This window comes from Bos mutus, chromosome 24 (assembly GCF_027580195.1).
Source record: "Bos mutus isolate GX-2022 chromosome 24, NWIPB_WYAK_1.1, whole genome shotgun sequence".
Lineage (NCBI taxonomy): Eukaryota > Metazoa > Chordata > Mammalia > Artiodactyla > Bovidae > Bos > Bos mutus.
Genome location: NC_091640.1, coordinates 40,740,783 through 40,768,029, shown reverse-complemented (window position 1 = coordinate 40,768,029; position 27,247 = coordinate 40,740,783). Strand labels below are relative to the sequence as shown.

Below are 27,247 nucleotides of genomic sequence, written 5' to 3'. Positions count from 1 at the left end.
TCCAGGGGATATTCCCAACCTAGGGATCGAATCCTGGTCTCTTTTGTCTTCTGCATTGGCAGGTGGATTCTTTACCACTGGGCCACCTGGCAAGTATCCTCTTTCTCAGCAGCTCTTGTTAATTTCTGTCAAACTTCTAGTAAACCTTTCAGGCCATACACATGCACACATGTGCACGTGCATGCACACACACACTCCACATTTACACTATGGTTTTTGGCTCATGGTTCATGCCATTCAAATCAGGGAGGTGGCAGTGATTAGCCCAGTGGTTTTGGTGGCATTCATGATTGTGGTGGTTAATTTTATGTGTCAGGTTGACTGGACCATGAGATGCTCAGACATTTGAACCAAGATCACACTTATAAAGAGGCTGTTAATCCTTAGAATCTGAAATACCACCCACACATCTCAGGAAGAGTTCTTTCCTACCTAATTCCTACAAGTTATGGGCTTCTTATGCACATCCCATGAATTATGACCCTTGACACATTCACTGCTCATGTTTTCCTGGGAACCAGGAACCACATGGACTACCAGCAAAAGCCTTAAGTGTCAAACTAGTGGGAACAAGTTCTCCTGAATTGGGCATCGAAAACTGTACAACTGAACCAAGCCAAAGATGTTCTCTCTAAAGTAAGAAGGGGCCTGCTACTGTAAAGTATAAATCTACCCGGTGAATTGATGCTTTTGAACTGTGGTGTTGGAGAAGTCTCTTGAGAGTCCCTTGGACTGCAAGGAGATCCAACCAGTCCATCCTAAAGGAGATCAGTCCTGGGTGTTCATTGGAAGGACTCATGTTGAAACTGAAACTCCAATACTTTGGCCACCTCATGTGAAGAGCTGATTCATTTGAAAAGACCCTGATGCTGGGAAAGATTGTGGGCAGGAGAAGGGGACAACAGAGGATGAGATGGTTAGATGGCATCACCGACTCGATGGACATGGGTTTGGGTGAACTCTGGGAATTGGTGATGGACAGGAAGGCCTGGCGTGCTGTGGTTCATGGGGTTGCAAAGAGTCGGACACGACTGAGTGACTGAACTGAACTGAACTGAACCCAGTCAGCTGGCTCCTTTCTGGAAGAAGAATTATTGGCCGCAAGGATATTAATGAAATTAAGACTCTGAGATTCTATTATGTGCTGTGGCCTTGCAAACAATCATTTCTGTTTTACTTTAATAATTCTGAAGGCTGCCTTAGATTTTCCTCTATTTCCTTCCTCCCTCCCTCCCTTCCTTTTTCTTTCCCTCCCTCCCCAGTCATGAGCCATCTTCCAGTGACACAGAATAGTAACTCCATTAATATTACTACTAAAGTCACTGTGCATGCATGAGTGCTCAGTTGAGTCCAACTCTTAGTGACCTCATGGACTGTAGCCTACCAGGCTCCTCTGTCCATGGGATTTTCCAGGCAACAGTACTGGAGCAGGTTGCCATTCCCTTCTCCAGGGGATCTTCCCAACCTCATCTCTGCTTCTCCTGCCATTGGCAGGTGGATTGTTTACCTCTTAGCCACCTGGGAAGTCCCATTAAAGTCACTGCTGCTGCTGCTAAGTCGCTTCAGTCGTGTCCAACTCTGTGCGACCCCATAGATGGCAGCTCACCAGGCTCCCCCATCCCTGGGATTCTCCAGGCAAGAACACTGGAGTGGGTTGCCATTTCCTTCTGCAGTGCATGAAAGTGAAAAGTGAAAGTGAAGTCGCTCAGTCGTGTCCGACTCTTAGCGACCCCACAGACTGCAGCCTACCAGGCTCCTCTGCCCATGGGATTTTCCAGGCAAGAGTACTAAAGTCACTACAATCTTCAAATGGTTAAAAGCATGTGTTGCTGGAATAAAACCTACACCCTTATTTACATTATTCCTCACTTAAAAACGGTGACACATGGACACAGTATTTAGCTTTCATAGTGGGTGGGGTGAGAAGGGTTTTTTAAAGGGGATTTTTAAAATAAAATTTCCCCAGTGCTTTCATGATATTGTCCTTGAGGTGAGGGCCTGAGCAGAAAAATAGATTAGGTATCTCATTCAGGGTTTTTTTTTTTTTTTTTTTGAGAATATATTGATATTAACTGTAAGAGCAGAAATTTATTCTTATGAGTAATTGGAGTGTATGAGTTACACTCCATGACATGGGGTCAGTAATCTTCAAGCAAAGCAGAAGCTTAATCTGAGTCATTTCCACAAGGTCCATCAGCTGCAACAGTCACTCATGTAAGAAACCATTCAAAACACCCGCTGTAAAGCTTGGCACACTGAGAAGAACTCTGTGAGACTGCCATCGTCCTGCCCCCAGGGCCCAACCATCATTAATACACATGGAGCTGGACTGACATCAACACGGGGCAAACAACCTATGAAGAGGCAGGAGGCGCTCCTCCAACTAGGTAATGGCTGTAGACTGCCCGTGTGAGCCTCCTGGGGTTTACCCTCCAGGGTGGAAGACTCACACCTTTTCTCTGCATCAGTGCTAGCCAGCACTGCTGACCTTCTGGGAAGAACTGCTGAATCCTGAAAATAGACCACCTGAAATTTTTAACCCTAAAATAGCTTGGCTGTACACAGAATATATTTTACATTCGTATTTTTTAATGCTTATGTAAGTAGTTATCAGTCAAAAATACCACCACTAAAGTCATTAGCTGGACAGGGATCTACATGTGACATTATTCAAAAAAGTCACTATAGTCCCTCCTTACTAGGAAACCACAAGATAAGCAGGCTGCCATGAACCATCTAGAAAATCAAGCTAAACACAGGCAGCACACACACAATCACACTCACGTGCAATTTATCACGCAGCTGAAATGTGATGGCTCTGGTGGGTTTTGAAGGATGCTTAGTGTTGGAATAGATGTTAAAGGTCTATATTCCAGGAGGTGAGATCAGGAGAAAACACCATCTTATAAGTTAGAGAAGGCTTCTAGAGCTGAATGAAGGAGGAGACAGTGTGTGTGGGGGTTGAAGGGGGGAGGGATTGAGAGTGCCAGTGGAGGGAGCAACACAGAAATGCAGCTTCCATGTTCTGGGCATGAAATTTAACTTCATACAAGTGTAGAAGTGAACGAAGCCAACATTAAAAGTGCTGACCAACATACACATGGCCAACAGGCACGTGCAAAGATGCTAACATCACTAATCATCAGCAAAATGCAAATCAAATCCCCAGTATCACCCCCTGTCTGTTAGGACAACCATCGTCAAAAAGAAAAGAGATGACAAGTGTTGGCAAGGATCTGGAGAAGAGGAAAACTCATGCAACGTTGGTGGGAATGTAAGTGGGACCATTATGGTGAACAGCGTGTAGTTTCTTCAAAAATCTAAAAACTACTATACGATCCAACAGTCCTGCTTCCAGGGAGAGATCCAAAGGAAACAAAAACCAGATCTTGAAGATCTGCACCCCTGTGTTCACTTATGCCTTTATCCACAATGATCATAATATGGAAACAACCCAAGTATTCATTAATGGATGAATGGACAAAGGGGATATGATATAATACAAAGGAATATCATTCAGCCATGATAAAGAATGGAATCCTGCCACTTATGACAACGTAGATGAACCTTAACGGCATTATATTAAGTGCAATAAGCCAGACAGAGAAAGACAAATACAGCATGGGGTCACTTATATGTGAAATCTGAAAAAAAAAAAAAAAGTCAAACTCATAGAAAGAGTAGCCACCAGAGACTGCAGGGTTGGGGAAACAGGAAGATGGTGTTAAAAGAGTATAAACTTTCAGCAACAAGATGAATAACATCTGAGGACCTAATGTAAAACATCCTGACTATAGCTGATAACACTGTGCTGTTTAACTGAAATTTGCTTAGAGAGTAGAACCTGCATGTTCTTATCAAAAAAAGAGATAAATATATAATGGGTACATTGAGTAACCAGCTGGGGAGAATCCTTTCACAACACACAAATATATCAAATTACCATGACATATACTTCAAATATCTTTCAATTTTTCATGTCAATTATGTCTCAATAAAACTGAAATTAGCCATTAAAAAACACAAAATTTTGCCATTTGCAGTATCATGGATGGACTTGGACGGCATTCAGTTCAGTTCAGTCTCTCAGTCATGTCCAGCTCTTTGCGACCCCATGAATTGCAGCACGCCAGGCCTCCCTGTCCATCACCAACTCCCGGAGTTCACTCAAACTCATGTCCATCAAGTCAGTGATGCCATCCAGCCATCTCATCCTCTGTCGTCCCCTTCTCCTCCTGCTCCCAATCCCTCCCAGCATCAGAGTCTTTTCCAATGAGTCAACTCTTCGCATGAGGTGGCCAAAATATCGGAGTTTCAGCTTTAGCATCAGTCCTTCCAAAGAACACCCAGGACCGATCTCCTTTAGAATGGGCTGGTTGGATCTCCTTGCAGTCCAAGGGACTCTCAAGAGTCTTCTCCAACACCACAGTTCAAAAGCATCAATTCTTCAGTGCTCAGCTTTCTTCACAGTCCAACTCTCACGTCCATACATGACCACTGGAAAAACCATAGCCTTGACTAGACGGACCTTTGTTGGCAAAGTAATGTCTCTGCTTTTGAATATGCTGTCTAGGTTGGTCACAACTTTCCTTCCAAGGAGTAAGCGTCTTTTAATTTCATGGCTGCAATCACCATCTGCAGTGATTTTGGAGCCCAAAAGAATAAAGTCTGACACTGTTTCCCCATCTATTACCCATGAAGTGATGGGACCAGATGCATGATCTTTGTTGGACGGCATTAGGCTAAGTGAAATGTCAGACAGCGAAAGATAAATATTGTATGATGTTGCTTATATGTGGAATTTAAAAAACACAACAAACTAGTGTATATAATACAAAAGCAGCAGACTCAAAGAGAGCAAACTGATGGTTACCAGTGGGGAGGGGGAAGGGCAGCCTAGGGGTGGGAGAGCGAGAGGTGCAAACTGTCGGGTGTAACAAACGCTCAAGGCTGTGCTGTACCACATGGGAACAGAGCCAGCATTCTGTAACAACTGTGAATGGAAGGTAACCTTTAACAATTGCATAAAAATAAACAATGAAAAAGGAATTAAACTTCTGCGTGCACAAAACTTTGTCAAGACTGGTTTGATCTCCTTGCTGTCCAAGAGACTCTCAAGAGTCTTCTCCAACACTACAGTTTGAAAGTATTGATTCTTCAGTACTCAACATTCTTTATGATCCAACTCTCACATTCGGACACGATTGCTGGAAAAGCCACAGCTTTGACTCTATGGACCTCCATTGATGACAAAAACCACAGGTAAGCAAAACAAGCTCGGATTTCAGCCAAGACTGCTAGCCCCTGGCACCCTACCCAGGGTCCAGCATGCTGCTGCCACATACCAGAGGAAATTCATTGTTTCCTGATCCTTTGTTTGCAATTAGGCTAAGGTAGTTCCATCAGCTAACCCTGTTCTCTCAGCTGGCTGTTAACCGTAATTGAGGAGCCCACCAGGCTCCTCTATCCATGGAGTTTTCTAGGCAAGAGTACTGGAGTGGGTTGCAATTTCCTTCTCCAGGGTATCTTCCCAACCCGGGGATCGAACCTGGGTCTCACGCATCGCGGGCAGATGCTTTACGGTCTGAGCCACCAGGGAATCTCAACAATAAACTTAATGACCACCAAACAAAATCCCGCCACTGGTGGCTGTGTGTCTGCCATGATCCAGAGAAACCAGCGGCTCTGTATTCACCATCAAACTAGACTTCTCAGCAGCCTGATGGGTAGAAACTATTTCTAATTCCATTTGATGGATTAGTAAACTAAGGCCTTGCCTGGTCCAACAACATGTTCAAGTCAGGGCTGGGGGAATGCTCCTGTTATAGGGCCAGAGAGTCCGTATTTTCTGTATGGGGCCAGAGCATATAGATTGAGGCTCCGTGGACCAGTTTCTGCTGCTACTACTCAGTCTGACCTTTAAAGCTCAAAGACAGACAATATGTAAAGGAATACGTGTGGCTGTGTTTTGATAAAACTTCACTCATGGGCACTGGAGTTTGAATTTATATAATTTCATGTGTCACAATATCTCATTGTCTTCATCTTTTTTTTTCAATGACTAGAGGATTCTCAGACCACGCAAAGTTGGGGGCAGCCTGGCCTGTGAACTGCAGTTTACTGATCCCTAGTCAAGGTGATCCATGAGGTTAACTGGCAGAGCCCAAATTTAAAGCAGACACTGTGCCCCCTCCTGTAGGCTGAAAAGTAGAAGCTACTAAAACCATTACTTACATCTGGTCTATGACATGCATTCCTTTCTAAGACTGCTAGTCCAGATATTAACTAATACTATAATATATACTATAATATATGATAATAATAATTATAAAACAATACAGAGTGAACTTTCAGCTTATTTAAATCCAATAAATATTAATTGAATATCTATTAATACCATTCTCTTTTCTAGGGTATCTTCCTGACCCAAGGACTGAACCTGGTTCTCCTGCATTGCAGGCAGATTCTTTACCATCTGAGCCAAGAGGGAAGCCAATAGCCAATGTATATAGCCATAAGCAATGTATATAAAAGCATCTAAGAAAAGGTACCATTTTCTCTAATCTTCAGATATTAGTGATGGTCATTTACTCTAGCTGATTTTCTTCATGCTTCCGTTAAACTCAACCTTCAACCTCAAATTTTATGGGACTTAAATCTAACTTGTATCAGAAGTCCTTAAAACCTGAACAGATATTTTTATGTCCATGTTCACAGCAGTTGGAAACAACTCAGATGTCCATAAACAGATGAGCTGATAAATAAAATGTGGTCTATTCAATACAGTGGATATTGTTTAGCCATAGAAATGAATGAAATTTTGATTTTGCTACGACAAGGATGGGCCTTTAAAACATTAAACTTAGTGAAATAAGTCAGACACAGAAGGACAAATATTGTATGATTCCACTTATATGAAGCACTTAGAACAAGTCAACTGAGACAGTAAACAGTAGAATTTGCCAGGGGCTGGGAGGAGGGGAGAAATAGGGGCTGTTGTTTAATGGTACAGAGTTTTAGTTGGCGGTAATTTTACCACAATAAACATTTTTTTAAAAAGGCCTTACTAGGGGTTTCTATGACATTCCTCTTAATAAAAACTAGAACCCTTCTATTCATTCTATTCAAACCATAAACTAATGAACAGATTGCATCTATTTTCCTAAAAATTTCAGATCATCAGAAGAATCTCTAAATCAATTTTCTTGGCAAACACATATTTGCTTTTCAGAACATCAAAGAAGAGGGAGAGGTTTTTGCTTACTCAACATCTTAGAATAAAATAAATCAATAAACACTGTGAATAAAAAGAGACCAATCATAGCAGTGTACACTCTGCAAATGTGGTTTTTAATCTTCTAGGATATGTTTTTAAAATGAGATAGTTCTAATAGTAACAAGAGTGTTAAATGCACTTTCTTTTCTCGGGTATATCTAAACCAGGTAAAGTAGAAATTAGAACATCACCTGGGTCGATTTCAACACCAGCCCTCGCTGTGCCCCGGGGTCCAGGGCACCCCACGCGTCACCCTTTGTCCATGGAGAATCACTGACACAGCTGTTCGCTGTAGGATTTGCAAATCGGCTACATGATGACATGACGACGATGAGAAGACAGTCGAGGAAGAATCATGCTCCTCTTTCCTGGTCACTGGGGCTCACGTCTATCACACACGAAACATTTGGAGGTGAGAGCTTATGCCGTTAATAATGTAACAACAAAGACAGCAAATGTTCTCCACTTGTTCCTGTAGCAGTGGCGTAACCAGCCTCACAGACTCTCCTGTTCATAGCCGCCTCAACCTTCCTCTAATTATCATCAAAGAAAAAACCTCATAAAGTCATATTTCAACCCAGCCAGACAAGGGTTTTCACAAACTTTTACACATTTCTCAAGAGACATACTGTGGGAAGGAGGGAAATAAAGACAGATTTGAGGGTACAGTCATAGCCTGGAAGACTTGTGTCTCACCAACGGTCTTCATATTGTGGGTACTGACTGTATTTGATGTCTAGGGCTGCCATAGCAACGTACCACTGACGGGGTGGCCTGAATGACAGATTTGTATTTTTTCACAGTCCTGGAAGCCAGAGAGTTTAAGATCATGGTGTTAGCAGTATTGGTTTCTCCTGGGGCCACCTTCCTGGGCCAGTGGACAGCCGTCTTCTCTGTGTCCCCACATGGCCATTCCTCTGGGTGTATCTGTGTCCTAATCTCCTCTTTTTATAAGGACATCAGTCATATTAGATCAGGGCCCAACCTAATGATCTAGCTTCACCTTAATTACTTCTTTAAAGACCCTTCTCTAGATACTGTCACATTCTGAAGAGTGGGAGGTTAGGACTCCAACATGAATTTGGGGAGAAAACAGTTCAGTCCACGATGCCAACTCAGAAGGTCACTATAAATGCACGTGCATAAAGCCATTTTCTGAGTTTAATAATATTTGCTCAAAGACAATGGCACCCCACTCCAGTACTCTTGTCTGGAAAATCCCATGGATGGAGGAGCCTGGTGGGCTGCAGTCCATAGGCAACCCACTCCAGTGTTAAGAGTCAGATACGACTGAGCGACTTCACTTTCACTTTTCACTTTCATGCATTGGAGAAGGAAATGGCAACCCACTCCAGTGTTCTTGCCTGGAGAATCCCAGGGACGGGGGAGCCTGGTGGGCTTCTGTCTATGGGGTCGCACAGAGTCGGACACGACTGAAGTGACTTAGCAGCAGCAGCAGCAGCAGCAGTCTACACCTACCCTCTGTACTTACTCACTCCCACACTTGACTGAATCTCTAAGGAACCAGCTTCATTCAGGAGCCTCAGTCAAGTGTGGGCATCCACTGTTCCCAATGTTGGGTCTGAATCTCCTAACCCTACTCGGCCGGCTCCTTCAGGGGCACAGGACGACAGGAAACACTCCCCGGCCAGGGCCACCTTCAGACGTGTAAGTGCCACTGTTTCTCTGCATTGCTCTAAGAATGGACCTGAATCACGGAATGGAAAGCCTTCCCAGGAGACCAGGTATATGAAAGTCAGGGATCTGCTTTTCTCTATCCTGGAGAAAAGGAAAACACATTTCAAAAACCCTACCAATGGCTTTGATTCCAGGAGTCTAAGGCTGAGCTAAACTTCTTTAAACCCAGTTATAAGGTGGTGAGGACTCTCCTCTAGATCTGCTATCACATGAATAATTTCAAGTTCTGATAAGCTCTCTAGAATGTGAACACAGTCTCAAGCCCCACTGTTTGACACTGGGCCTGAGACGGCCCTCCTTTTATCTTCCAACTTCAAAGTATAATTTGGAAATATAAGCCGACTTTCTCATGGATTCTGAAGGTTCTGTGCCATCAGGGACAATGGGCTGATGCTTTCAGGAATGAGTCCCAGACTCTGAAAGATCTTTGTTGGCATCCATACCCTCCCCCGGATGGTGGAAGGACTGCAAGTATTCTGGAGCCCACCTGGCCCCTGGACACTGAGGGAAGTTATCCTTCGGACAGTAAGCAGGATGGTGGACTGTCTAGGGAGCCTCTAGGCATTTGCATCAATTTGATTTTTTTTTTTAGGTCCCCAGCCATGAAGCAGCTGGGCCAAACCAGAAAGAAAGCACTTGAGAGTCAGATACAGGAGGAACTGTAGCCTGGTTCTGTGAGACCTTTGACACCTCAGATTCTCAGCTCCCTGATTTGGAAAAGGAGGAGACTGTTATCCACCTCACGGTCATCTGGGGGATGAGGTGAGACAAGGCATGTGGCCTTAACTTACAAACTATAGAGCACTAAAAGTGGGGTCAGTGGGCCATCTTTCTAGATTCTTCCACGACTACATTTCTGTGTTTAAAACCACTCGGTCGTGGATGGTCCTAGACATCGATTGTTACACTGAGTGAAGTAAGTCAGACAGAGAAGGAGAACTATCATATGACATCCTTTGTATTCAGAGTTTAAAAAGAAATGCTACAAGTGAACATACCTACAGAACAGACTCACAGACTTAGAGAACAAACTTATGGTTGCCGGCGGAGGTGGGGAAAGGATCGGGGGAAGGGAGAGCTAGGGAGTTCGGGATGGACATGTACACACAGCTGTATTTAGGACCTCTTGTGCAGCAGAGGGAACTCTGCTCAATGCTACCTGGCAGCCTGGATGGGCGTTTGGGGGAATGGATACGTGCACATGTACAGCTGAGGCCGACTCCACTGTTCACCTGAAACTGTCACAACACTGTTAATCAGCTACACCCCAATACAAAAGAAAAGGTCAAAAGAATACCCAGGGGCCCCAAGGTGTGGGACTCCTTCCTATCCTGACCTTATTCAAAGACTGTTCTGTAAGAAACTCGGCAACACATTGCTTTCTAGACCCCACTGCATTCTAAAAATTTACATTTTTATTCATCAAGTTAACAATATTTCAAGGCAAATTGACTGCCTACCAACCTTGATGGTGCCAATTTAGTACTATGGATGAAAATCTCAAATGTCTCCTGCTCTTTGGCATTAAATAGTGGGTGGAAGTGGAGCTTTTATTGACAGTTTTACTACTCTATTTTACCACCTTACGTTTTTATGTGACAGTAAGGCAGCTAAACACGCGTTGAATAGGCACTGAGGTAGCCTGATAACGGCTTCCCCAGATGCTGTTCTCCAAGGAGGCTGGTGCCAGACAGGGCACGGAAAAGTGTAACGGGAGAGAGGAGCCTGACTTGGAGGGGATGGGAGGAAGCAGGAGCCGTTCTACCAACGGCCGGAGCACCCGTGGGCCCTCACGTGTGCCAGGTGAGGTGTCACGGCCTGAAGAGAACTAAGTCTTCATCGTGTCCTCTTTCTCCAGCAGTCACCATGCAGCCAGAGACCGAAAGCGAGTTCTGAGGACCTGAGACAATCACTGCCAGAAAGACAGTGTCTTATTGCAGATTGGGCAGTGTCAGTGTCTTCCCAAGGACATGGTTAGGATACTGGCTGCATGAGCAACAGGCCTCACGGTTCCCGCACGCAGAGGATGAGCTAAGCGTTTGACAAGCAGAAAGGAGAGGAGGAAAGGCGTTTCTGAGCCAGGGAACAACAGATGGAAAGGCACAGAGGTGTGATGGGAAAGCCTGGATGATGTGCTCGGGGAGCTGGGTGAGGTCCGAGGTGACTGAAATATAAGCTTCCAGGAGGAGCTGGCCGGGGTGGGGTCCTGAAGGTGAAGATCCCCACAGTCCTCCCTAAAGCCCCTGATTATAATAACCCCTGCCTCAGGACACCATGTACTTGACACTCATTTGTACTCAAACACTGGAGAGGGCAGCTGCTCCCTGGGGGAAACATGGGCAGCTCGGGGAGGGAAGGAGGGGTCAGTACATGAAGAACAGGAGGCTGGCAGGCGGCATCAGACTGATGACCACACTCTGACTGATGCAGCTGCTTCTGGAGGGAAAACCCTCATCACTTGCTGCTCATTAGGTGCCAATCCAGACCCTGAGTCACATGGATTCGTCCACTAAACGTCTGCTGAGGGCCACCAGGCAGGTGCTGTGTGTGCATCCGTGGACAAGACAGAGGTTCATCCCGAAGGCTTGAGGCCTCCCGTGTAGCCCAGAGACCAGACTGTTCGAAAATAACCCCATGGGAACACGTGGTTCCCTTGCCCAGAACCCAGAGCTGAGGGCAAGCCCCAGGGAGGGGACCCGCTAGGGAAGCGAGGGTGGCAGGGGTCCCGTCCATGGTCCTTCCAGGCAGGAAAGGGCAGCTTTTGGGGAGACAGCACGCGACGGGGGAGCTGATGGCGAGGAGGCCAGAGCCGGACTGTGAGGGCAGGGGAGCCAGTCTTCACTCCTGCTCCCTGAGGGTCCCCCTGGCCGTGCTGCCAATGAGAAGGACAGAACACGCTGCCTTCCTGGAGCTTACAGTCCAGCGGAGGGAGGGACAGCAACACGCAAAACTAGCAGCAGGGGGGTCAGACGTGAGGGGTGGAGAGAGATGAAGCCAGGGTTAAGTTTAGAGGAGGCTGAGTGCTCAGTGGCTTCAGTCGTGTCTGACTCTTTGCCACCCTGTGGACCATAGCCCTCCAGGCTTCTCTGTCCATGGGATGAGGTAAGACAAGGGATGTGGCCTTAGCCAGCTCAGAGGGAGCCCCAGGTGCTGCCTGCTGGACACCCTCACCTAGATGTCTGGGCGTCTCCAGCTCTGCACCCTTAAAACGCAACTTCATGTCTTCCTCTTCCTCGCAGACTTCTCTCTCTTACCCTCCCCATGGATAAAATGTTCCTCTGCCCTTGTCCCTGAGGTCAGTAAAGAATTCCACGAGCTGCCCGCTCCTTCCAGCCGGAAACCTGTGACTCACCCTTGGCTCTTTCCACTGCTTCACGCTCTGCAGGGAGCCAGTCACTACATCTTCTCTATCCTTGGTCCTAGAAGCCCTGGGTTAGCAGCTTTACCTAGGTTATCTGCACAGCGGCTGCCCCAGCGTCAGCCCTCACCCCTAGGCTCTCCGTGCGTCCTTCTCACTCATCATCCCAGGTGTCCCTCGCTCCCCTCCAGAGTCTCTCTGTCCTGCAGTTAGAGATCTTTCTAAAGTCCAATGTGACCATACAAGTCTAAACAATAGTGGAAAGACAGTAAAATATGAACTCCTTACTTTGCCCCAGGTGGCGCTAGTCGTGGTGAAGAATCCGCCTGCCAGTGCAGGAGACATAAGAGACGCGGGTTCCAGCCCTGGGTCAGGAAGATGTCCTGCAGGAGGGCATGGCAACCCACTCCAGAATTCTTGCCTGGAGAATCCCATGGACAGAGGAGCCTGGCGGGTGGGCTACAGGCCATGGGGGTCCCAAAGAGTTGGACATGACTGAGTGCCTGAGTGCACAGCCTCTACTGCTGATTTCTTCAGTAGTCATTCTCAGACACTGCAGGGTTCTCAGAAGGTTTTGTGAGTTTTCTAGACTTAGACATGAGTGGCCAGAGAAGGAAGCCATGGCAGCGGGGGGCGGGTGTCAACGATTTCCTCTGTGGTTGGATCCAGATTGTTGCAGAAGTCACTTCTGGCCTCACTTCTGCTTTCACTTTGGCCACAGTGAGAGCTTCAATAACCACCGTGGGATTAAAGACCCGGCTTCAGACAGGTCACCCAGGGAACATTCAATTTTCTCTGCCACAGGCCTGGGGCTCAGTGAATACACAGGTGCAGAGCCCAGGTCATGTTCTGTCAGCTTCCACGCAGAAGCTCTGCTTTATGAAATTTGCTGAAGGCCATTCTGAGGTGGAGAGATGTGTCTTTGTTCTTAAAAAATGATGAAACCTGATTGGAATTTATATGAAAGATGACTGTCATCTGCTTGCAGACTCCTTGTAGCAGTCAATATCCTTAAGTCACTATTAGAATAGAAACCTGTTTAATAATTGAAGTTGAGAAGTGATCAGTGTGCTAGAAGAGTTATGAATACTACTGATAAAACATAGAAGAGTTACGATCTCACAATACTACAAAGAAATTCTTTCCAAAGAGAGGAAGATGCATGCTACCACGTAAAAACAAAACAGGCTCTACATATATATACACCTAATAAGTGAAAAGAACGGCCCTGCTGATGTTCCAGGGCTTAACTGAGGGCAAAGCCACCACCTTGTTAAGTCTGCACAGTCTATTGGCTACAAGGTATATTTAATATCTGTGATCAAACAGAGCCCCACTTTATTTTTTTTTAATTTTATTTTATTTTTAAACTTTACAATATTGTATTAGTTTTGCCAAATATCTAAATGAATCCGCCACAGGTTTACATGTGTTCCCCATCCTGAACCCTCCTCCCTCCTCCCTCCCCATACCATTCCTCTGGGTCGTCCCAGTGCACCAGCCCCAAGCATCCAGTATCATGCATCGAACCTGGACTGGTGACTTGTTTCATATATGATATTATACATGTTTCAATGCCATTATCCCAAATCTTCCCACCCTCTCCCTCTCCCATAGAGTCCATAAGACTGTTCTATACATCAGTGTCTCTTTTGCGGTCTCGTACACAGGGTTATTGTTACCATCTTTCTAAATTCCATATATATGCGTTAGTATACTGTATTGGTGTTTTTCTTTCTGGCTTACTTCACTCTGTATAATAGGCTCCAGTTTCATCCACCTCATTAGAACTGATTCAAATGTATTCTTTTTAATGGCTGAGTAATACTCCATTGTATATATGTACCACAGCTTTCTTATCCATTCATCTGCTGATGGACATCTAGGTTGCTTCCATGTCCTGGCTATTATAAACAGTGCTGCGATGAACATTGGGGTACACGTGTCTCTTTCCCTTCTGGTTTCCTCAGTGTGTATGCCCAGCAGTGGGATTGCTGGATCATAAGGCAGTTCTATTTCCAGTTTTTTAAGGAATCTCACACTGTTCTCCATAGTGGCTGTACTAGTTTGCATTCCCACCAACAGTGTAAGAGGGTTCCCTTTTCCACACCCCTCTCCAGCATTTATTGCTTGTAGACTTTTGGATTGCAGCCATTCTGACTGGTGTGAAATGGTACCTCATAGTGGTTTTGATTTGCATTTCTCTGATAATGAGTGATGTTGAGCATCTTTTCATGTGTTTGTTAGCCATCTGTATGTCTTCTTTGGAGAAATGTCTGTTTAGTTCTTTGGCCCATTTTTTGATTGGGTTGTTTATTTTTCTGGAGTTGAGCTGTAGGAGTTGCTTGTATATTTTTGAGATTAGTTGTTCGTCAGTTGCTTCATTTGCTATTATTTTCTCCCATTCTGAAGGCTGCCTTTTCACCTTGCTAATAGTTTCCTTTGTTGTGCAGAAGCTTTTAAGTTTAATTAGGTCCCATTTGTTTATTTTTGCTTTTATTTCCAATATTCTGGGAGGTGGGTCATAGAGGATCCTGCTGTGATGTATGTCGGAGAGTGTTTTACCTATGTTCTCCTCTAGGAGTTTTATAGTTTCTGGTCTTACGTTTAGATCTTTAATCCATTTTGAGTTTATTTTTGTGTATGGTGTTAGAAAGTGTTCTAGTTTCATTCTTTTACAAGTGGTTGACCAGTTTTCCCAGCACCACTTGTTAAAGAGATTGTCTTTTCTCCATTGTATATTCTTGCCTCCTTTGTCAAAGATAAGGTGTCCATGCACTAGCACCCGACCTCAGAATTGTAGTGACCAGAAAACACACAAATCGAGAAACACGAGAGAAGGCCAACTAATGTCATTTTGCAGTTCTTAGGAGAATTAGAGCTAAAATGACCCTGGTCGATATTGATCTTCTATCCTCTGAGCATCTCTCCATGCTGAATCACCTGGTCAGGTTACAGCTATACGCTCTATGCAACAGCCACGCCTCTCGGTTTACGTCACTTGTTTCTCTCTTGAAATAGGAAATTCTTATCTATTCCAGGGCTGTGGGCTGTCCTCACAGAGCCGGATGTCGTAGTGACAGGCAAAGCAAAGTGTGCTGACTGACCAAGGGCTGGCTCGGAGAGCCACATCTGCAGCTATGCAGTTGGGCAAACAGACTCACTGTGCGCTTGTGCAAACTGTACACTTGTGCAAACAGACTGGTGGTACACTTGCACAGACTCACCATGCATTTGTGTAAACAGACTTATTGTGCACTCGTGCAAGTTGCTTTGCTTATCCAGGGCTCAATCTCCTACTTCTCAAAATGTAGGAGTCAGAGGATGTTATAAAGAGCAACTTTTCTTTTCTTCTAAGTATATACTGTTAAGAACTTTGAAGAGTCTGAGATTTCACCCAACTTTCACATTAATGAGTTCCCGGCCCCAGTTTCATGGATGTTAGCAGAAGACAGGAGATTCCTGGGTCAGAAACGGAGGACTTCACTACTGACAGCACAGTGAGTAGCTTGAGCATAAAGCTCGTCACATCACACTTTGCCCCCAAAGTTTCATGAGGACGACAGTGAGGGTCCAAGCCGTGCTGCACACAGGAGGTGTGTGTTACACTGCTGAGACCCTGAGCTCAGGGAACCCAAAACTCTTACTTGGGAGAAAGCACGCCTGTCTGCCCTTCACTCCAGAGGCAGGCACCGCCTTTGTTATACTGAACCAATTTGATCCCTGGGTCAGGAAGATCCCCTGGAGAAGGGAATGGCTACTGACTCTAGTGTTCTTGCCTGGAGAATTCCATGGACAGAGGAGCCCAGTGGGCTACAGTCCATGGGGTCACAAAGAGTCAGACATGACTGAGAACGACTAACAGCACAGCATGTCTCAGGATACAAATAGCTACTGCTAAGGATGAGGGAAAGATACATAAATACTGCACTAGACTCTAGCCACTAGAGAGATGTTCAGACAGTACTGACCAATGTGAAATCAAATTGCAGAAACCCATGAACAACATGCTCTTCCATGGTTAGAAAGAGTAAGTAACAGACCTGGGACATAGACTGATACATATATGTGCAAATGGGTAGAGACAGAGATGTACAAAGATAAACACCCAAGTATTACTCCCAGGAAAGGAATTGAAAGATGAGGAAATCCATGACCTTCTTCACTATATATTTCTATATATTTTGCCTTCTTATATGGTACCTCTGGCTTCAGTAGTTAAAACAGATCATGAAAAAGCTATAAACATTAACAAATAAAATGTTAGGTATGATGAAGTCACGATCCATCTTAAGAGTGATAGAGTCTAGCTAAAGAATAGTAAATAACAATATATAACACCTAACAGAAATATATATATGTATATATATGTTAATATCTGTATTTTTCTACTGCTAATATATGCTAGAAAGAGTTTTCAATGCCAGCTACAAATCTATGTCTAGAGTCAGTTGTCTAGATCTGAAAGAAAGAAATATTGCTATTTGGTCAATAGAAATATTTTACCTGAATAGTTATATTACTTATTTTACTCTTTCTACAAAGGTAATAACATGGATGGAAGACCAGCAGTTTTGATCTCAAACAGTTCTATTATCTTTCTTATTTTAATAATAGGTATAACCATGCTTCCTAATAAAATTTCTGGTATTTGTAGTTTTAATTTCATTTATATGCATTATTCATTTTTAAAGCTTTCTATTCACTTACAATTTATTCTAATAGGTAATGCAATTACCGGTTCTTTATATTCTTAAAATTAATTTAGAAAAATATTATCCAAACAAAGGAACATGTTTCAGCCTCATAAACTAAAAATTTGACATTTCATCAAGGTTTCATAATTCATTGTTATCATTCTGCAAGTTTTAGCTCTCATTTAACTTCTTATTAATTTAGTTTTTAAGCACGAGTAGGATTTTCCTCAGAGATCAAGTAGGAAAATTCTAATTGGAGCCCAAATGTAGCTGAGTCTGTTTCCATGAGTTCTAGCCACATGAACAAGGACGAATGAGCTGAGAGCTGGTGGGAGAAGAGGAGGATGAATCTAAGCCTGCCCAGGCAAGATGAACAGAAGCACAAGGACCTATGAGATCAAGGACAGTGTCCATCTTCTTCCCAGTTTATGAAATGGGACTTGCTGCACTTGAGGCAAAAACCCAGAGCAACCTGATAAGTTAAAGCCTGTGGGAACTTTTCCTGAAATGTCCTGAACACAAAGGCGATTCTGAGACTAGTCCTTTCAGGTTTTCACTCGGTCATGGGCTCAGAATAAAGGTGAGCCTGTCTCAGAAGCACTCTAGAGAGGAATAGTGCACCTGGGCACCTCAGTCCCTTAATCCACAATATTAGGACCCATCTCAGTTCCTTAGGTTCACAGTATCAGAACCCATCTCAGTCCCTTAGTCCACAGAATCAGGACCCACATCTCCAATCTCAATCCTGACCACAGGCATGTTTCTCTAAGACAGCAGAGCCCCTCTCATAGAGACCGATGCCATCAAAGCACTGCACCGGGAACCTGGTCAAGACATACAGAACATGGCATGGAAGGATTTTGAAGTTTTTTTTTTTTTTAAGCGTCAAATGGCCCATCAGAGGTATGGCCTGGGAAAGCTGCAGCCACTGACTGATAATCTACAGATCCTTCTTTTAAATTTCTCTGCCTCCTCAGTTTATTCCAAGCCACACAGGGAGCTGCCTACAAAGACTTCAACCTCACGCCTAGAAGTTCCATGAGCAATGCTTACTCTTTACAGACAAGGGGCCTGCTTGACACCTTCTAGAACCATCAGGGCACTTAGGAGTGGCAGAGACAGGATAATGAGGACTCTGAAAGCAACCGCCTCCATCTGTCTGGCTTTTCCAGCATGCTTAGTCACTAGGTCACGTCCGACTCTTTTTTGATTCCATGGACTGTAACTCACCAGGCTCCCCTGTCTGTGAGATTTCCCAGGCAAGAATACTAGAGTGGGTTGCCATTTCCTTCTCCAAGGGATCTTCCCAATCCAGGAATCGAAGTTGTATCTCTTATGTCTCCTGCGTTGCAGGCAGATTCTTTATCCACTGAGCCACTGGATATGAGTAGCAGCCAAAGCTGGCTTCTCTAGAAGCCTTTCCAAACCCCTCACACAGAATTGCTCCAGAAGTTATAATCCTACCTCCTCCCCAGCCATGGCCTTAGGGTTCAGACTTCCCTGGTGGCTCAGACAGTAAAGAATCTGCCTGCAATGTGGGAGACCCGGGTCCAATCCCTGGGTCAGAAAGATCCCCTGGAGGAGGAAATGGCAACCCACTCCAGTATTCTTTCCTTGGAGAATCCCCATGGGCAGAGGAGCCTGGTGGACAACAGTCCATGGGGTCGCAAAGAGTCGGACACGAGTGAGCACTTAACACACATAGACAATGGAAAGTGCTGACTCAGTGTTTCAAGGCAGTGTTGAGGTTTGGATATCACAGCCTGTGGGGCATGAAGACCTGTGCAGCACGGACTGAATGTATCATAACAAAAAAGGTGCCAGGATGCTGCTGTGTTCTCTTCCTCACCCAACTGCAACACGCTGCCCAAAGCCGTGTATTTATATCTGCAGTCCAATCGGGCAGATACTTTTTATTCCCTTTTAATGTTTATCATTAAGAAAGGTTCTTAATGGTTTAATGTGTTGGAAATGCATTAAAAAAAAAAACCTGTTGCCCTTTGGCAGAACTGTTTTAGAATTAGAATTAGCATACTTTAATTTTTCTTTCCTTGGTAAATAAACTTAAATTAAAAATAAATCGTGTTCCATTCGGTGAGGCCTTGGCCTATATTCATTCTGAATCTCAGCCGCTGCCAGGTATCCGTCGGGCTCCCACCCACCCCAGTGCCCTTGGGTCGTCCTTGTGGGTCCAAATACATGTTGTGTCGCCAGCAAGTTTTGTATAAAAGAGACAAATCTGCCCCCACCTTGATTTAGGAAGAAAACAAAACAAGTTTTGGCAGGGTTTTAATTCAGATCAGACCCATTCCAACTGGAACGTCTGTTTTGTTCCCACAAGAGGAACTAAGAATAATAAAGAGACACAGAGAGGTTGGCCTTTAGTGTGTGTGGGTACCATGCAGTTTGGGCTTCATGCAAAGCCCTCCTGCCAAGAATCTCATCACTGTTCAGTTCCCACGTGGGAACCCCACTCAAGAGTATTTAAGATGACTGGGTCTGACACACACACACTATTCTATATAAAATAGATAACTAACTAATAAAGACCTGCTCTATAGCACAGGGAACTCTACTCAATACCCTGTAGTGACCTATATGTTCAAAGAATCTAAAAAAAAAGAAAAGAGTGGATATATGTATATGTATAACTGATTGGCAATGGCACCCCACTCCAGTACCCTTGCCTGGAAAATCCCATGGATGGAGGAGCCTGGTGGGCTGCATTCCATGGGGTCGATAGAGTCAGACACGACTGAGCGACTTCACTTTCACTTTTCACTTTCATGCATTGGAGAAGGAAATGGCAACCCACTCCAGTGTTCTTGCCTGGAGAATCCCAGGGACAGCGGAGCCTGGTTGGCTGCTGTCTATGGGGTTGCACAGAGTCGGACATGACTGAAGCAACTTAGCAGCAGTGGCAGCAGCATAACTGACTCATTTTACTGTACAACTGAAACTAATGCAACATTGAAATCAACGAGACTCCAATAAAAATAAAATATAAAAGGAGTTACTCCTGTCTCACATTTAGCAACCACAGTGAAATTAACACCTCAAAACCTATATTAACCTAAATCTCCTGAGAATTAGACTAGGGCTGGTAGCACAGAGTATGTTGCTATGTAAATGAGGTTAAAGACCTCATTCTTTAACTCTCAAGGGGCTTCCCTCGTGGTTCAGTGGTAAAGAATCCACCTGCCAATACAGGAAACACAGGATACGTGGGTTCGATCCCTGGTCCAGGAAGATCCCACATGCCTTGGAGCAACTAAGCTCATGCACCACAACTTTTTACTGAGCCTGAGTGTCTGTAGCCTGTGCTCTACAACAAGATAAGCCACCGAAATCAGAGGCCTGAGCACCGCAACTAGAGAGCAGTCCCCACTTGCCACAACTAGAGGAAGTCTGTGCACAGCACAATCAAAACAAACAAACAAAAATTATTTAATTTAAAAAATTAAAAGAGAAAAGATGGTCTCAGGGTCTCTGGTAAAACACATCACGAAACATTAACCTGTGGTCAGTACAACATCCTCACGGTCAGGGATGCGGGGCCTCTGCTCTGAGGAACACCACGCTCACACCTGTAGGTCATCATCCAAGCACGTGGTGAGGGCACAGGAGAGTTACACAAACACATCTGTTCTGGGGCAATGGGACAACTGCCATCACAAAGAACAGGAGATGCACAAAAATGCACACTGCAACAGGGTGAGCACACACCCACTTTCACAGGCCACAGGGCACAGGTGAAGTGGCCTGAAGTGATGAAAACCATGGCCCACCTCTCCTGTCACTGCAGGTAGGACAGACAAGGCAGCTTTGACTGCTTCGATCCAAGCCCCTGAGCAGAACAAAAATGCAATTTCATGTAATACACATTTGAACTTCTTATCACAGTCACAGAAAAGGCTCCCAGCTAGGCATGTGTGAAACAAATACACAGCTCTCTGTGAATATAAAATGTACACTCCCTTACTCGTTTACATTATTTTCTTAAACCCTCCAATTACTTATCTCACTCATTATTCTGGACAAACAGAAGGCTGCCTGTTGGTGGGTGGCTATAGCATCCTGACACATCTCTTATATATACACTTGAAGTCTGAAGACACAGAAGTACTGTCTGCTCTAGGAGGCATGAGTTCCCAAGTCAGAAAGATAAAATGTTTTTAAACTTCGAGGATTACTCATGGAAAACCAATGTAATTGCTTAAAGTCTCAAAGTGGTTTTCAAAGAATCACATAAACTATATACTACACGACACTGTCAGAGTAATCACAGACATGTATACACCACACAACATGGTCAGAGTAACTGCTGCTGCTGCTGCTGAGTCACTTCAGTCGTGTCCGACTCTGTGCGACCCCATAGATGGCAGCCCACCAGGCTCCCCCGTCCCTGGGATTCTCCAGGCAAGAACACTGGAGTGGGTTGCCATTTCCTTCTCCAATGCATGAAAGTGAAAAGTGAAAGTGAAGTCGCTCAGCGACCCCATGGACTGCAGCCTACCAGGCTCCTCCGCCCATGGGATTTTCCAGGCAAGAGTACTGGAGTGGGGTGCCAGCGCCTTCTCCGGTCAGAGCAACTACAGAGGCGCAATCGCACGTGCTGTAATACGGATGGACCTGGCAGACACTGCACTAAGTGAATGCGCCAGACACAAAAGGCTGATTCCACTTACATGAGGAACCCGGAGGCCTCAAACTCAGAGAGGCAGAAACGGGGGTTTTCAGGGCTGGGGAGTGAAGGGAAGAGGTAGGGAGTTTCAGTTTTGCAAAATGAAAAACTCCTGGAGGTTGGCTGGGTGAACAGAACACTATTGAACTATACAATATTAATGGTTTAAGATGGTAAATTTTATGTTACATTATTTTGGCACAATTAAAACTAAAAATGATAGAAAAATTTGACCTTTCTGCTCTTTATTCCTTCTCCATTTCCCTTCATAGCATTTATTGTATTATATGTATGTGTATATACAATATACATATATTTATATGTACATGAACTTGCCTGGTGGCTCAGATGGTAAAGAATCTGCCTGCAATGCAGGAGACATGGGTTTGATCCCTGGGTCAGGAAAATCCCCTGGAGGAGAGAATAGCTACTCACTCCAGTATTCTTGCCTGGATAATTCCATGGACTAAGGAGCCTGGCAGGCTACAGTCTGTGAGTTTGCAAAGAGCTGGACAAAACTGAGCAACTAACATACACACACACACACAGAAGAACATAGATACATAATTTATATATTTATTGCCTGAACACCTCTTCCCTCCAATTCCCCCGAATATATCAGCTCTGAAGGTCAGATCTAGTCTTGTTGCTCTGTCCTCAAGGCTTGGGACAGTGCTTTGCAAATATAGGATACTTAATAAATTACCACATGCATAAAATTTTTTAAAAATGCAATCATTCTCTGTTTTAAAATAATTTTAGTTACACTAACTCTAAAGAACACATTTCAGTTCAGTTTTCTTTTTCGCTCCTACCATCTTAATTGTTAAATCATTAGTTTATCATCATCCTGCTTTAACTCCTGGGGCCAGTTATTAGCAAGCCACTTAACCACAGTTAAACAATAACCAGGATACATAAAAAGCAATATCCTCAGATAAAACACTTAAAAAGTCCACTATGAGAATCAAGCTAACAGCATCTCCTGTTTCTATTTTTCAAGGAGCTCCCAGCTAATGACTTGTGATGTACAGGCTGCACATAATTACAAGAATATAAGATATAATAGAAAATACAAACTAAATTGCATTTTGCTCCACTGGATACTGAAATAATTTCAGCTCTCCGAGATTTCCCAACTCTAGCTGAATGGCAAAGTTGGAAAATAACTAGATGTGTGTATAAATCTTGAAACTAGCTCTTGACAATAATCATTTTTAATATCCCATGTAGGCAGAGGATTTGCTCATCTCTAAAATACTTTCACAGATAATGTCTAACCTGATCTTCTAAAACACCTTGGATATGATCTGGGCAGGTGTCAATGGTGCCTATTTGGAGAATCAGAGAAGAACAGTGATTTGATCAAGGTCACACACGCAGAGCCTGTGCATACATTTGAAAATAATTTGGGGAAGCATCAGAAAGCAAGAGGTCTGGCAGTGTGCTCCCCTACAATTCTTGAAAGAAACCTGGCAGGTGATGAAACCGTATCTACACGCCACATGCAAAAATCAATGTCAGCGCACAGAGACGGGCCGTAAACAGAGACCATTTCATTTCAATGCAAGAAACGAAATACAGTTTTGTGGGTGTCACTGCAGTGGGATAGGACAAGCCTCATGGGTGCAGCACAGTAATGAAAACAGTTTGTCCAAAAGAAACAGATTTAATAGAAAAAAAAAAGAGAATGATGTCTGGGATGGATCCAACGCCCAACTGCAAGGGATTCTCTGAGCCCAAATATAAACAGAATCCATCTGATTTTTTTACTTACCAGATTAAGTTATCTAAGGCAAGGAAATCAGGTTGCCCACATCTACTTCTTTTGAATGAAAATTCTAAAAGATAATTTTTTTTACTGGCAGTTAACTTGTATTGACTACTTGCTATGTGTGAGGTTCTGTCCTAGGCACCTCACATGTATTGTCTTCTAAGGCCTCACAACCACACTAGGAGATAGGAGATGCCCAATGTTAGTATCACCCCTGTTTCATAGATAAGGTGACAGAAACTCAGAGAAGGTGTGAGTTCTTCCCAAGGCCACGTGTCTAGCTCCAGGCAAAGCCAGGACTCAAATCCTGGCAGCCTGGTCTCAGAGCCTGAATTCTCAACTGCTGACTCTGGCTCCAGAAACCACAAGCATTTCATAAAAGTGATATTTTAGCACAAAAACTGCTACCCTAAAACTCAGTGTTTCCCTACTTCTGCTCAGGCTTTTGCAAAGGTCATCGGAGACCTCCATTGGCCAGCAGAGCACTGCTTGATAAACATTATTACGGAGAATTTCATCAAGGATGAAATAAAAAGTAAACTCAGAGGTTTTCAAGCTAGAAGAACACACTGGATCATTTCATTAAAAAGAGACCATAGAATCCTCACGTGGAAGAGGCCTCCAGGTTCAGCCAACTCAATCCTCTCATTAACATAGAATCTCCTGCAACACTGGCTTCCGCCTGAACCCACCAGCCACTGGGTGTTTTGTGGGAGTTTGAAAGTCCTGGTCATGACTTACTTCTTGTCAAACGTGCAGACGCCCTGCTCTTCTCCATCATCCATCTCAACTCTTCCACCAATTCCTCAACGGTTGAGCGAAGTTCATGGCATTTCCTATCCAGGATGCGTTCCCTTGAGCTCAGCTTGTTCTGTGTTCTCTCTCTTTTAAAATGAGTGATAATAATAATAGCTGACCTCCTACAACATAGGCATTTGTTCTCTTAATGCAACCTACACTTACATTAGGGACTTTTTTTGGGGGGGGGTTGTTTTGTTATTGTTCAGCCACTAAGTTGTGTCTGATTCTGTGTGACCCCATGGACTGCAGCAAACCAGGCTTCCTGGTCCTTCATTATCTCCCCGAGTTTGCTCACACTCATGTCCAATGAGTTGGTGATGCTATCTAACCATTTCATCCTCTGCCACCCTCTTCTCCTTTTGCCTTCCATCTTTCCCAACATCAGGATCTTCACAACAGGTGGCCAAAGTAATGGAGCTTCAGGTTCAGCATCAGTCCTTCCAATGACTATCCAGGGTTGATTTCCTTTAGGATTGACTGGTTTAACCTTCTTGCTGTCCAAGGGACTCTCAAGAGTCTTCTCCAGCACCACCTTTCACTTGGGGGGAGGTGAGGGCAAGGCAATAGCACTACACAATGACTAACACAATATGGACCATACTGTATATTCATACGCATTTACACCTAATCCTCAATCTCTCTCTCTTTTTTTTTTTATGTACTGCTGCTAAATTTAATTTCTCTAATTCTGGACACATAGTCTTGGCCTTTTAAACCACCTGGGACGAATATTCAGTTATTCCCACTTCCTGTCACCCTCTTAGATTCACCCACTGTTTATGCCCAGTCAAGGCCATTTTCCATCTTCCACCTGCTTTGCAGAATGCTCAGCATCTCTCTCAGGTTATGAGGTCCATGACTCATTCTTTCTGAGCCTTAAATGCTGGTGAACCACCTGAGGAAGAGGAGGGGACCACCAGCACACCTCTCAGTCTAGAGTCTTCCTTCTTTTCACTCTGTCCTGCGCACCACCGTTCCACACAGCTCACCAGAGCAGTAGGCAGGCTTTCCTGCAGATTTTCTCAAAAGCCTCAGGTCAGGAAAGGGTGAGCTGTATTTCTTTGACAGTAGAAGGCTCATTCAACATCCCTTTGCTCACCCACCCGGCATCTTCCCCTCTTATTTCTAGCTTTGAGCCTCTCACCTATTTCTATTTCCTAAGACTGACTTGCTCAACCACAGCTTTTTCAAAAAATGCTCAATGCCTGTGCAGGACACGCCTGCAACAGTGAACAAGGCGGGTTGCAAATGGTAAGAGGAAAAAGCTTGCCTTCTCATCAGACTTACTTGCTTAAGAGAGGTTAAAACTTTAAGGCACAGGGCTGACACGCAAATATCCATTCAGAACTGGTTTTATTGTCTTAAGAAGGGCTGCCAATCTATTATGAAAGGCTCTACATTTACACATTACATCACAGTAACAAAAAAGCTTCTTGAAAACAGAGACACACACCTTAGGGTTTAGGGGAAATGTAGGTAATAATCATGTCAATACCTGAAATATACAGACACAAAATCAGGAGAAAAGACCAGAACTAAAAACATGAGGTGGGAGGGGTTGTCAGTGAATGGGATCCTAACCTTCTTCTGAAGAGAAAGGAAGACTGACGAGCACCATGGCCCCCAAGCAGGATTCCTCCAAATAACGCTGAAGTCAGAGAACACAAACTTATTGCTCAAGGAGCAGGTGTGGAGGAAAGCAGACCACAAGGGCTTCCATCTCCTAGTCTCTAGGAAGGGGGTCGGCTTCCCTTGTAGTGCAGCAGTAAAGAATCTGCCTGCCAATGCCTGCCTAACGCAGGAGATATGGGCTCAGTCTCTGAGTCGGGAAGATCCCCTGGAGAAGGGAATGGCAACCCACTCCAGTACTCTTGCCTGGGAAATCCCATCAACAGAGGAGCCTGCCAGGCTACAGTCCATGGGGTCACAAAGAGTTGGACATGACTTGGTGACTAAACAACAATAAGGAAGTGGGTCATAGTCTTGACTCCAGAGATTTCACAAGGCAGTTATAAAATAAGTAACAGATTTGAAAGCAATTCCTAAATTCTAAAATGATGTAAACAGTGTTACAAGCTATTGCTTTCATTATGAAAGATGATAAACGATTTCAAAGAAAGAAGGGAAAATGTATTCGTTAAACAGAGAGGAGATGACATGGTTTAGGAAAGCGAGGCACAGAAGCTGTTACCCAGCTCTGTTCTCTATGGACCACCACAGGTCTTTTGCCAGAGTCTGCACTGAGCGTGACATGACCATGGGGGCGGGGGACCCAGGAAAGACACTTGGGTGGACAAGGTGGACAAGACAGGCCCAGTAGCAACACCCCAAGAAGAATAAGGGTCCCGTTTTCTTTTCCAACAAAGTATTTTTACAAAAACAATTTTTTTTTTCCCATGAGTTTTTGGCTTTTGGAAACCACATACTCAAAATTATGAAGAAAGAACCAAGTAGTTACCATTGTCAAGGCTTAATCATTTGTCCTACCAGACAGGGTTAGACTGTTGCTCTGAGTACTTTCAAAACTTAAGAAGAAATGAAACCTATCGATAAATGTCCTCTTATATAATGCTACCTGAAGAATCAATTGTCTCCATAAAAACTTCTGGAGTCTCATCAGCTCAGGCCGCAGTTCAGTGTAAGAATCTTCATTCAAATGATGAAAGAACACTTCAGTGTCCCAACCTGTTACTTCTCTCTGTTATTTCGACCCAAGAGCAGCCAGACAGAAACAGCACTCGAACCTCTGATGGGAGCTTCCTTCGGGGTTTGATTTTTATAAGACTCTGCATTTCTCTCTCCATCAACCCCACAGAGCCGGCTCCACACAGTCAATTAGAACTTTATCATCTGAGAATTTAAAGCCTGCGTGCAGCCTGAAAATCACCCTGGCTTATCTTACAAATGGGCCCTGGGTCATTGGCAAGCAGCCCCTCCATTCAATATTCGTCCATAAAAA

General features: G+C 44.3%; 1 protein-coding gene across 4 annotated transcripts in view; it reads right to left on the bottom strand.

Moving 5' to 3' along the window:
- Nucleotides 1-27,247, bottom strand: part of PTPRM (protein tyrosine phosphatase receptor type M) — a 660,428-nt gene that overhangs the window by 333,578 nt on the left and 299,603 nt on the right. The gene's annotated exons all lie outside the window — the stretch shown is intronic.